Genomic DNA, 13,670 nt, shown 5'->3' on the forward strand with positions numbered 1-13,670 from the left:
ATGTCTCTATAGCCATACCCATTCCTGATTATCACTGAGACTCGGATATCTTAAAAGAAATATTATGGACACCTAAAATAATAACTTACCCACCAGTCCACTTGTAACTAATGAAATTAAACAAATGTGTCACCTTTTGGCAAGTAGTTTCTCACCTGTGACATTTTAAAATATCACATTCTGATAGATAAATGTGTTTTATCTTAAGTAGTTGAAATAATGCTTTAGAAATAGTCCTAAGAAAGTAACTTTAACAGAATCGTTACTAAAATTTGCATTCACAACATGAAATAAATTTTCTTTCTAGGAAATGACTATGCTGAGTCCTAGAGTATTGATTTTTGTAATTTGTGAGCTTCTTTTAGGGTTACCATTATATGTGTTAAAACTAAAAATAGGGGGAAAAACAATTGGCACATTTACTAATAAATCCATATTAATAAATTATTGACTATCAATAACTTAAGTATAATATTGTATCTTGATTATAAGTGGTCTTTATGTGAAAAAAACATAGAATTATGATGCACTGACAAGCAATGATGGCTAAGGGGAAAATATGATTAGTATTGATACTAGGAACTGAAGATAATAAATCTATAAGACCTAGTCAGAGTTCATTTTATCTGGCGGCTTTGAATTATCTGAAGATAGACGCAAATCAGTGAGGATAAATGACCTCAGGCCAGTCAAAATAAGAGTCACAAAATTCATGTCCTAAAGTTTATGTATGTTGCTCAAAGGAGTATCTCGTAAAACATTCTCAAAGTTTATTGACCGTTGCTTTATGGATGATCTCCTGTGTATCAGAAGCAGCCAATTAGAAAAAGAGTGTATATTATAGGGCAGCGCATGAGAGTGGCAGTAAGGTATAAGTAAGGGCAAAAAGATAAAAACTGTAATTATGAGAACAAAACGATAGTGGTTTGAGAACAAATACTTCTAACTGCTTGAAGTCTTTGGGAAAAGAATGTATCATAACAAAGTAGAGTGATACTTATTTGGTAGCAATGAGCTCTGTTTTAAAAAATTTAAAAGTTTCATCTCAAAGTGGTGGACTGAGTCCCAGCACTAACCTTCCTCTTTCAAATTCCACTGAAATGACAATAAAGCAGTATAAATTACACCGTGAACAAGAGGAACAGCATCAACGACAGACCAAAGTCTTTGATGGCCTTCTGAAAGACAGAAATTCTATGGCCTCAAGTCAAAGAATAACAGGGTAGACAAGGCTGCAGCCTAGAACACTTGCATGAATAAAGCTGCAACTATGGAGGGATGTGTTCTCCCCTGCAGAGTCTCAGAGAGACCACTGAGCCTGAAGGTCACAGGACTAAGAGGCTAATTAGAATAATTAATTACTAGTCTATGTCACTTGGCCCTACCCATCCCCTCTCACTCCACTCAGAAAAACTGACACACTCAGTGTTTGCCCCAGGCTGAAATCAAGACCCCGACCTTAAAGAAAGTGAATGACAGCTGTAGATAGGGCTAAGTTCTTGGTCTGGGGCAGACAGAAGGGTGCAGGAATGTCATAAAACAAGCCTGGCTAGTGACACTGAAGCATCACCATCAGTCAGGGAAAGATGTCTTCGGAAGATACATGCCATCTGCTGACATTATATAAATGAACAAAATATAAATGAACCACAAGAATTACCAGACATTTGAGGGAACTAACTGCACATCAATAGCGCATAAAAAAAAAAAAAGACAAAATTGAACAAACAGAACTTTTCCCCGGGGGTGGGGTGGGGGGGACATAAATTGGAAACAATATTATTTTTTTAAATTCTAATTAGTAACATCAATTTGAGAAAATACTGGGCCCTACAACAAAATCAAGCTAACCTTTTTAAAAAGTAGTAACCAAAAATGAGGAGTTTTGGCAAATTTAAAAAAGAATTGCCAAAGCAAGAGCTTTAATAGAAGACCTGGGAGTTAAAGTAGAAGAAATCTCTTAGAATGACATTGCATAAGATGCTCAACAAATATCAACGGTTAAACAAAGATGTGAAATATGAAACAAAAGTTGAAAGACATAGAGAACCAGTCTCAAAGCCCAACATCTTTCTAATAGGAGTTCTAGAGAAAAATAACACAGTTACCAGGGAAACAGGAGAAAAACTTCCTGAGCTGATAAAGATTGATAGTGTCTTTTTCGTGTGAAAGGGAATGAAGGAAAGACTCAAATGTAGAACAGTCCTTATAAAATGTCAGAACATCAAAAGTAAAGGGAGATCTAAACTGCTTAAGAGAGAATCAAGAGAAAAAGAGAAGTCAGCTATTGGAAAGGATTAACAATCAGATTGAGCTTTAACTTTGCATTAACAATATTGTATACTAAAAGACAATGGAGCAACATTTTCAATGCCTTGGGAAAAAATATTTTATATCCGGGATCCTATACTCAGCCAAATTATTATCCAAGAGTAAGGGTGAATCAACGACATATTTATAGATGTAATACTTGGAAAGTTTACTTATGTCAGACAAATTATTCAAAACTTGGAAATAAGCAAAAAGATAACTGGGTTTGTTTTTTGGAGTGGGTAGGGATTGTGGAGTTTTTTTGGTTTGGAGGCGATTTTTTGTTTTTCGGGTTCTTTTTCTTTTTTCTTTTTCTTTTTTTTTTTTTTTTTTTTTTGGTGCGGTGTTGGGCTTGACTTCCTATTGTCTGGGCTATTTTGCAAATCTAGAAGGACAGATCTTAACTTACCCAAAGGATTTTTATGTGATAGAGATTCAAATAACTCCGGCATGGTTTATGGCCCATTGGACATTAACTACGTTGCATTCAATCCAGTAGTCTAATCCTAACACTTGTAAATTGCCTATATATACCTAGCTTTTTAAGTGCCTTTTGGACTAATTTTAACATTTTTCAGGTTTCTTCATTAAATTAAAAGTTGAAAAAAATCTTTGAAAATTGTTTATTTTATATTTGCATGAGAATCATTTTTTAAAGTTCCCTTTCTAAAAAATCACTTAAAATTGTACTTCAGGTATAATATAATTCCCTTCTCAATAGATGCTAACACACTACTGGTTTTATAGTGAATATTTGTATGCCATAATACTCTAAACATTACCGGTCTTCCATTTTTTAAATGAAAGTATATGACTCACTTATACTTACCAATGGATTATAAATATTATGGTCCATGACAAGTTAGAATAATAATATTGCTGACAAAAGTCAAGAGATGGGGGTGGGGGGAGCAGAAAGGTGCAAGACATGGTAAAGGAGCTAATTTCCTATCTTACACAGTGGAGAGAGAAGGGAGACTGCCCGCGGTTAACAAATAAAGAAATGGAAGTTTGTTTCTTAAGGTTACAAAGTCAACCAACTGAAAAAGTTAAAATTAATACTGGCAAAATTTTTTTAAGCTGGGAGCTAGAAGATAATGTTAAGTCAATGAATATCCTAATCATCATTACATGCAGTCAAAAGATATATTGTCTAAATATCTATAGTTCAAAAAAAACAGGTGCATAAGTACATAATGGAATTACAGTAACCACCAGAACTAAAATCAAAGAATGGCTAAAGTGGTTTTCTCTGGAGATTGAGACTAGGTATTGAGTAGTGTTAGAAACTGAATTCAACAAATTCATATGTTGAAGTCCTAACCTCTAATGTGATTGTATTCGGAGATATGGCCTTTATGGAGGTTAATTAGGTTAAATGAGGTCATAAGTGTAGGCCCTTAATCCCACAGGACTAGTGTCCTTATAAGAAGAGGAAAAGATACCAGAGACTCTTTCTATACATGCAGAGAAAAGGTCATGTGAGGATACAGCAAGAAGGTAGCCATTAGCAAGCTTGGAAGAGTGCTCTTACCAGAAACTGAATCTGCCAGCACCTCAGGCTTAGACTTGCAGCCTCCAGAAATGTGAGATAATAAATTTCTGTTGTTTAAACCACTTGGTCTGTGGTATTTTGTTATGGCAACCCAAGCAGACCAATATATATGGAAACTTTTCCAATGGTACTCTTTCGTACTGCCGATTTTTTTTTTTTATCATGTGCATACTTTTTAGACATTTAAATGGAAATTATTATAATAATATTAGGCTTTAAGATAATTAACAATTAAAAATGTGGCATTTAAAGAAAGGTACCGAATGGCTAATTTTAGCAGATAGTTGACTATTATGCCTTTAAAGTTATAAGAGGGGGAGACAGATATTACATTGAAGGTGACTTTTACAATAATTTAGCCATTATGAAATTTAGATTTTTAGAATGTAATAAATCTAAACCAGTGAATTTTAAAGTGCTTATCTCGTAACAACATCTGGTAAGCTAAACACAAAGTTAAATCCTCTTTATAATTTATCCTATTGAACAGCCTAATCATATTAAGTCATAATTTTTGTTTCTCATATATGTATTACTCTAAGTTGCATAGGGAAATTTAAGCAACTAATTGTTACCTGTCATATGAATTTAATAAGCAAAAAGTAAAGCTTTGAACAAAGTAGAGAAACCAAGATTATGTAAATAACTTCAGTTCCGTCGCCTATTTAGTATGATTTTGGAATCTCTTTTGGAAATTTGGGAATATTTGGAATATTCTGTTTCATTTACTGAAGTATTTTAGATGAGAGGTATTAGGAAGGTGATGGGCAATTGCTGTTGGACAGCACACAATAAAAGGTTTAACTGTCTCTCAGTCCTGTGACTCCCAGTTTTAAAAAACCACATGGTTCCTCGCAGTCCATTTTTGGGGGGATTAGAGTCACAACACGCTATAGAGATAGTTCAGTCATATGGAAACCATGTAATGATGTATTAATAATTCACTATAATGGGATTTAAACAAAGGATTCTAATTATTAAGAAATTTATCATCAAAAACAAAAACCACAAATCTGTCCATTAGATGGGAAATATTTTGAAAATGCCTATTTGTAACTTATTCTGTTACTCGGTTTCTTTCGCCACAGGCACTAAGCCCAAAAGAAGTTGCAAAAAAGTCCAAAAGAGCCTCAGTTCCCTAGGAGGCTTTTCAAGTTTCTCAGCGAGGGCCATATTAAACATAGTAAAAGTTTGAGAAAAACAAGATTAATATAGTATCTTCCCCATTTCTTTTTAGCCAATCACTGGCTTAAATTTTATTACTTTCCACCTCAGTTCTCCAGACAATATGTGGAAAGTGCTTCTGGAATGATAGTGGACACATTTAGATATCGCCACACTAGATACTGGTAAATGATTTGTGGATCTGTGGGAATATGGGATTCGTAAGATTTGTTATTAACAACAAATAGAACCATTTCACTCTCTTCACTCTCTGATATTTCTCTGATTACTCAAAAATGTTCCTTAAGCACTCTGACAGAAGAACTAGGGGAAGTATTAATAGCTTCAACAAATGTTGGAAAAATGAGATACCCTGACCAACTGATGCCACCGTCCAGATGAAACAGGAGATGCCTGACATCATACCTGTTTTCACCATCCGTAGCCCAGCTCTAAAGAGAGGGAAAAAGTGAGCGCACACCTCTGGCACTCATAGGTCTTTGACCATCCAGCCATGAGTTCTTCCCAAAGCTACTCATCCTGCAACCATAATCTGTCTACCATCTGGAAGACTCTCAACCTACACTAACCCTTCTACCCTATCCAAGTCCCAGTCCCTCTTCTCCAACCATTCATGTTTTTCTATCTCTAAAAATAACATGTCTATGCCCCTCAGGCCACAATGACAAAGGGGAAAGGGGCCAGCAGTAGTTGATGCTGCATCTAGGATGTATTCAAAAACTTTTCAAGAATCATCTTCATAGGCTGGAAACAGTGAGAAGGTGCAGAGTATAGTAGTAGCAATGGTTGAATGGTTCAGGAGTAGAAATGGTAATCATGAGAAAGAAACCTGTGGCTGGTGCTTCTGATCACGCATCCCAGTCAGCAGAAAAGTAAATGCAGAGGCTAATAGTTTCATACTTATATGGCTGTGTCTTAGAGCAATTGCTTAGCATTGCGTACCATTTCCACAAAAACTCTTTAACTTCTGATACGTTAATAACAACCACAACAAAAACAATGATTGGGAGAAATGTTCAGAAGCATCTAATCCACCTACTTGCTTTAAGATCCTATTGAATGAACTTTCTCAGATACACCTAAGGCGATCAGCTTTGTCTTATACCAAGTTCTCTTAGGTACTTGGAGATGTCCTAATTTAAGTGATATTTAATTGAAAGACATAGCTCAATTTGTTGATTTATTCGGTCTGAGCTTAGGGAGATACCAACAGGCTGGAAAATCTAGATCATCTAATGTTGGTATTAATTCCACAGAGATGTTTAGAAACTTCTTTTGAAAGATCTCAGCTAGAACCAGGTAACTGTTTCTAGGACTTTGGCTTTCCAATTACTTGACAGCTTTCTTCCGAGAGCTGTCAAGTAAGTGTTAAATAGAAACCTGGAAGCTGACAATCACTGATTTGTTTTCTAGTAGCTGGTATTTCCTCTGATTGTGCTTGCTTTGAATTAACTAAGAAGGAGAGGACAAAGTGAAGAAATTGGCATTGGCCTTAACATAGAGAAATATTTTTCAAGGGAAGAATCATCATCGACTTTTATCGATAATACAATTAGTGGTAAATAGCTCTATGGTTAGTGGAATGATATCAAATGCTTCTGTTATAAGAAAATTTAATAAAGAGGAAAATTAGGCATCAGCTCAGCTTTTTAACAGAATTGGGTCATACACTTTCTCATGAAAGAAGAAGTCCTTCTAAATTCGAAGGTGGCAAACAAAATAACCAGTTAAACATCAATAAGTTTTACAGGTAGTTATTCTAACTAAATGAGAATATTTTAATTTTATCTCTCTATATTATAAATCTTGGATGCCCATTTCTTCATAAATGGAGTATAGCTTTTCTTCTTTGAGATATTGTGAAATTATAAAATTACCATACTTTGGATTCTCCTCTATTACTACCCTGATCAGCATAGAAACATGACATTGTTTTTCCCATATTAAAAAAAAAAAATCTCTTTTTGACTTCACTTCTCCTCCATCATTTCTTGGGCTCTTTTGTCACAAAATTAGAAAAAATAAAAGAGTTGGCTTTACTCACTGCTGCTAATTGCTTCTCTCCCATGCTCTGTGAAACCCACTCTACTAGGTTTTCCATCTCACAGCTCTGGGGAAACCAGTCTTGTTAAGGTCACCCAGGAGTCTGTGTTGCTGAATCCAATGATCAATTTTCAGTTCTCATCTTACTTGACCTATCAGCAGTACTTGATACACTGTTCACTTCCTCCTCATTGATACCCTTTCTTCCCTTTGCTTCAAGGGAAAGCCCACATTAGCCTGATTCCCCACTTACCTCACTGACTGCTCCTTTTCAATGGCCTTTGCTGCTTCCTCTCCTTGTATCAACCTCTTAATGATGTGATATCCTTGGGTTCAGTCCTTGGTTCTTTTGTCTTTTCTGTCTACACTTATTCCCTAGGTGATTCCATGCAGTCACAAGGCTTTGAATACTATCTCTTTGTGATGATTCCCAAAAGTATATCTCCAGACCAAACACTGCTTCATATTCCAAACTTGTATATCTATCTACCTCCTCACTGTCTCCACTTAAAGTCTAACAGGCATCTCAAAGTCAACATGTCCAAAACTAAACTCCTGATATTCTACCCCGAAACCCACTTCACTTACAGCCTTACTCATCTTAGTTGATGGCAATACATACTTCAAGGTACTCAGACCAAAATCTTGAGGTCTTCCTTGATTCTTCTCTTTCTCTCCCCACACCCAAACCATCAGCAAGTCTTTTTGGCTTAACAGTCAAGTAGTATTTTAAATACTACTGCTTCTTACACCATTTACTATCATCTTCATCTGGATTACCATCATCTCTCTTCCTTAGGTTATTAAATGGTCTCCACTGTTCTTCTCTTGTCCACTACAGTCTGTTTAACATGCTAACAAACTACTACTACTGCCCACTGGCCAAACCGAGCCCACTGCCAGGTTTTGTACATCCTGAGAGCTAAATGGTTAAAGAAATCAAAAGGCACATAAAAATTCCATGAAATTCAAATGTGGATGTCCGTAAATAAAGTTTTAATGGAACACAACCACACTCATTCATTTACATATTATCTATGGCTACTTTTGTGCTATAAAAGGTGAATAGTTATGAAACAGCATAGACCACGAGCTTAAATATTTAGTCTCTAACCCTTTGCAGAATATTTGCCAGCCTCTAGTATATTCTCACCAGATCAGCTAGAGTGGTCTTTTTAAATCTGAAGCCAGATCAGGTCGTTTCTCTGCACAAACTCTCTTAAGTGGCTCTCCAGTTCTCTCAGAGGAAAAGCCAAAGTCCTCACAGTAGCCAACAAGGCCCATGTGATCTGGCCCCAACTGCCTCACTGTTTACATTTCCTACATATCTCCCCTTGTTGACTTTGTTCCAGCTGCTTTGCCCTCCTGCTATTCCCTAATGACACCAACGGACTCCCTACCCAGGCCCCTGGCATTGACTCATCACTGTCTGAACTGCTTTTCCCCCAGATAGCTCTTATGGATATAAATCTCTCACTTTCATCAAGCCTTTGCCCAAATAACATCTTTTTAGTGAGTCCTGTCCTAACATCCTATTCCATGTTGCAGCTATGATCCCCTTTATTGAGCTCTTTTTTCTATTTAATCACCTCCAAACATACTATATAAGTTGTTAATTTATCATGTTACAATAAACATAATAGAACATAAGCTCCACAAGGACAAACATTTTTGTTGGTTTTTATTCACTGATATATCCCAAGAGCCTAGAACAATCCCTGGCACAATGTAAATGTTCAACAAACATTTGTTGAATTCGAATTGTATTTCCGATATATTATTTGTATATTCTGATATATTATTTTTCATGTCTATGATATATCTGATTAATTCTGAGCCCTTAAAAATGCATCCTATGTGTCAATAATCTGCTTTATAATATAGTTAGGCATCCTCTGTGGTTAAAAGTTAGAGATGAACTTATATACATTCTTAATAATGAGAAAAGTTTCCATTACACACCTTTCCCTCTACAAGTCCATTTAAGACATCAATCTTACAGTAAGCATGCACTTGTGGTTACAAACCTAAAACCCCTGACGTTCACTGAAATTCAGTCTAAGCTTCTCTTTTAAAAACCCAAAGAACTGCCCATACACATCCAAGAAGAAACATTTGAATGGAATAGTTTTGGGGAGGCTCTACTTATTATGCATTATTGAGTGCTTATTACATGCAAGACATGTAAATCAGATATTTTTTTAAACTACATCCCAGTCTTCAAGAAACTTACAATCTGGAGAAGACACATGTGTTCACAGCAGTATAAAACATTATTATAGTTTCTGAATCTTAGTATTGAACAGTGCTGCCTAAAAGAAATATAATTCAAGCTACATCATTGTAAAGTTTCTAGTAGTTGCATTAAAGAGAGGAAAAGAGAAACAGGTAAAATTAATTTTAATAGTGCCTTTAACTCAATATATACAAAATATGATTATTTTGACATGTAATCAATATGTAAATTACTGAGATATTTTACATTCTTTTTTCTTCTTACTAAGTCTTCAGAAGTCAGCGTGCACTTATGGCACTTTGCAAATTGGAAATTAAATTTTCGTCGGAAATACTTGATCCATCTCTAAAGTTCATGAAATGTACAGCTGAAAAAATAGATTTGTATGCCCAAGTTGCTCTAAACAGACATAAAAGTTTTCCATAACCAAACTAAATGTTTTTTTTTCCACTTGAAATTCAATTAATTAAAATTTAAAATTCTGCTTTTTAGTTGCACTCGCCACATTTCAAGAGTGCAACAGTCACATATGACGAATAGCTCCCATGTTGGACAGTGCATATTTAGAGCACGGACTGTCAAACTTTTTCTGTAAAGGGCCAGAGAGTAAATATTTTAGGCCTTGCAAGCTATATGTACCCCCAGCCTAGGGGACTCTGCTTGGGGGATCAGAGAAGTCTTTAAGAAGGTCACCATTAAGCTGGAATTTAAAGGACGAGTAGGATTTCAAATGTAAAAATATAGAGGGTGGTGAGAAGGGTATTCCAGACTGAGGCATGAACATGAGCAGTCGCAGAAGTGTAAACTAGCATGGCACCCTTAAGAAAAAGCAGCAGCATGCCTAATGTTGAAAGAAGGGAAGGAATGTGCCCACAAGGTTGCCTATTTATCTTGCTGGGCACATTTCTAGCTCTCCTGATAGTTATTCTGTCCTTAAGACCCTTTTAGCTAGGAAATTGACTGTCCGGTCCTATTGATTGGCTCTTCCCTAGGTAGCCCAAACTACTTTGAAAGACACACTTGCATGTCAAATACTGTGATACATTTCCAAATTCCAATGCTGTACTGAGCTTTAGGATCTACCTTGATGATACCCAAGATCTCACGGAAGTTGGGCCACTTCTTTCCCAAAGCTTATACTCCTACTTCTGCGTCTGGGCCACCCAGTAGCTAAGCTAATCCCATTAATCTAACAGCAATAATCCACTAACTATAATGTTTAATATCAACTCCCTAATCAAAATCGATCCCTTGCCTTCCAAGTTTGGCAATAGAGAAGGCTAGGAGAGAAAAAATAGAAGTTGAAGCTTTCAGGTACCTTCTCTTCTGGAAGGTCTCGCTCCTTGGCCAACATGATCTAAGCTTGATTTCATTAGGGAATTGACAGAGAAGTTTAGTTTTTGCTTTGTATAAAGAAAGCTTAAGAGGGTCTCCCATGAGTCTAGTGACATGCCATATTTGTATACATCTAAGTTCTCACCTGTGTCCTATGTAAGTCCAGCTGCTGGACAGATGAGCTCTTTGATAGTAGCCCCAAATGGAATGGCAGACCCAGCATCAGAGTCAAAACGTGGCAAGGGGTGAGCTTTTTTCCAAATATGGGGAAGGTTAACATGACCTAACACCAAAGCTTCTCTGTCCCTTGCCATATAAGAATGACCTTTTCTGTGAGGAATTAAAAAGAGAACCTTAATGAGACATACCTACATCACTAGATGTGCTTACTACAGACACTTACTGAACTAGTCTGTCAGGTCAGTGGATGAGGTCAAGAACTTGCCACACTTAAGGGTCATTGTTAACCAGTGGAACAAAAAGAAGAGGAGGAGGAGGAAAAAAGTTGTTTTGAGCCGAGACATGAGGCACAATCTTTACCTAGAACTGCTTGAAAAAATGTTTCTCTCCTTTCCTCTCGCCAAAGAATCAGGGGGCTCTGAATGTATTCAGTTGACTGACACCAAATGCTCACCTGGAAAGCACTCTCTCCCTCTGAAGGCTACACAGCTAAAACACAAGGAAGGCACCTCTCCTCAGCTGTCCCCAACTGACAGGTCTGTGCCCCTCAGCTTTAGACGTCATTCTTTCAACCAGCATATTATGACAATGACTAATTGCTCTGCTGCTGATTCACACACCGGGAATTACAAAACCATGGCCAAACAGAGTGTGGGCCTAAAATTCATTTCTGTTTTTAACCTTTTGAAGCCTACTTTTTAACATCTGAAACTCGTTAAGATTCTTCAAAAATAAAGGAACATCAGGTATGGTCAAGATGGCAGAGTAGGTAAACACTGTGCCTATCTCCTCACACAACCACATCGAAGTTACAACTAACCTACAGAACAACCATCATTACAAATTACCTGAAATCTAGCTGAACAGAAGTCCTATAACTGAAGACACAAAGAAGAGGCCACCTCAAAACTAGTAGGAGGGACAGAGACACAGAATGGGCTGGTCCCACACCTACACGTGGCAGTTGAAAATCAGGAAGAAATCTTGGCTATGGAGATCCCCCCAGAGGAGCGAGGGATCCCAGCCCCAACACCAAACTCCCCAGCCCAGGGTTTCAGGGCTAGGAAGAGAAGTCCTCACAACTTCTGGCATGACAACCAGCAGAGACTGTGGCTGAGTGAGACAGAAGACTGCCTCTTAAGGAGGCTGCACGTGGACTCACTTGCTGATGGACTCACCCGCTCTGAGCTCCAACACTGGGGCAGCAGCTCAAAAGGTGCCAGGGACATACAGGAGGAACTGAGTTGTCTGGCTTCAGGGCTAGCGCTGGAGGGGCGGGTTTCTCCTGACAGAAGTTCTAGCAGAACGTATTGTTCTTTTGTTGAGCCCTCCCCACTCCCAGCATGCAGACTCAGGCAGCTGCCATATCTGAACATCCTTAAGCCCAGCACTAGCGGCAGCTGACCTCGGTTTGGAGCTTGAGGCACATCCAAGCCCACCACAGGTGGTGGCCATCTGCGATTGCTTGGTGATTCATGGCAGGTGGGCTTAGGCAGGGCATAGGCTGTGGCTGAACTTGGCCTGCACCAGAGCACCTCCCAGGAGGCCTTGGCCTGCACGCGCAGTGGCTAGCTTCAGCCTGAAACAGCGCATTAACAGGGCCATGTCCGAGGATGACACATCCAAAGGGTAGACTGGGCAGGCATCAAAGCCCTGCTAAAGCGAATCTTACTCTATAGAGTCAGGCCCTACACAACGGCACCTTCACAGTATTCACAGTCAATCCTCATGACCAAGCATATTGAGAGTCAATCCCTCTCATTCACATGCAAACAGTAATTAAGGCTCAGCTACAACAGGACACACATAGCCCTGAAGCACCTGGCTCAGGTGACCAGGGAGACTGAGCCACTGGGTCCCACAGGACACCTACTATATAAGGCCACTTTACTAAGACCGGGAGACATAGCAGCCCTACCTAATACTTAGAAACAAACACAGGGAGGCAGCCATAACAGGGAGACAAAGAAACATGTCCCAAATGAAGGAGCAGAACAAAGCTCCAGAAAGGGAACTAAACAAAACGAAGACAAGTAATCTATCAGGTGCAGTGTTCAAAAGGTTGGTAATAAGAATGCTCAGTGAATTTAAGGGAATAGTAGATAAACTCAGAACTTTAACAAAGAGATAGAAAACACTTTTAAAAATCAGAAACAAAGAATATAATAACAGAAATGAAGAATACCTTAGGAGGAATCGACAGTAGATTAGATGAAGCAGAGGTGCGAATCGGTGATTTAGAAAATAGCAGAAAACATCCAATCAGAACAGTAACAAGAAAAAAGAATCCAAGAAAATGAGAATAATTTAAGGGGCCTCTGGGACAACACCAAACATACTAACATTTGCATCATAGAGGTATCAGAAGGAGAAGAGAAAGAACAAAGAATTGAAAACCTATTCGAAGCTTCATCTGTATCTGCAGCCGCTCCCCAGCACTAACATCACCGCCTCAGCTCCACCTCAGATCATCAGCCATTAGATTCTCATAAGAGCACTGGTCCCTGGTGCCAAAAAAGTTGGGGACCACTGCATTAGAAAGCTCTCTTGGGAATAAACTTCCAGAAAAAAAAAAGTGTGAGCACTTTTCTTCTGGAAGTTTGAAGGAGGAAGTGTAGATAACCCTCTCTTCAAGCAAACAAAATATTTTTTTCTGAAAACACACCCATTTCCTTTAACTCATTTAATCCGATGCTATTAGTGGAGGTGAAAAGCCATAACTGACCACTATGCTGATCCCTAGCTCAGCAGAAAACCACTCTCCAGAGTTTCTTCACCATCCTGACCCCAGCCAGTGTATTTATTTGTCTCCTTGTCTTTTCCAGG

The 13,670-nt window shown here is 38.1% G+C and overlaps 1 long non-coding RNA gene across 1 annotated transcript in view; it reads right to left on the reverse strand.

Moving 5' to 3' along the window:
- Window positions 1–8,322, reverse strand: part of LOC111737888 — a 107,706-nt gene extending 99,384 nt beyond the window's left edge. The window contains exon 1 of the long non-coding RNA XR_002779609.1: window positions 7,347–8,322. This is a non-coding gene — a long non-coding RNA (uncharacterized LOC111737888). The remainder of the gene's footprint in view (window positions 1–7,346) is intronic.
- Between the last annotated feature and the right edge of the window lie 5,348 nt (window positions 8,323–13,670).

Source organism: Pteropus vampyrus, unplaced genomic scaffold, assembly GCF_000151845.1.
Source record: "Pteropus vampyrus isolate Shadow unplaced genomic scaffold, Pvam_2.0 Scaffold32, whole genome shotgun sequence".
NCBI classification, from domain to species: Eukaryota; Metazoa; Chordata; class Mammalia; order Chiroptera; family Pteropodidae; genus Pteropus; species Pteropus vampyrus.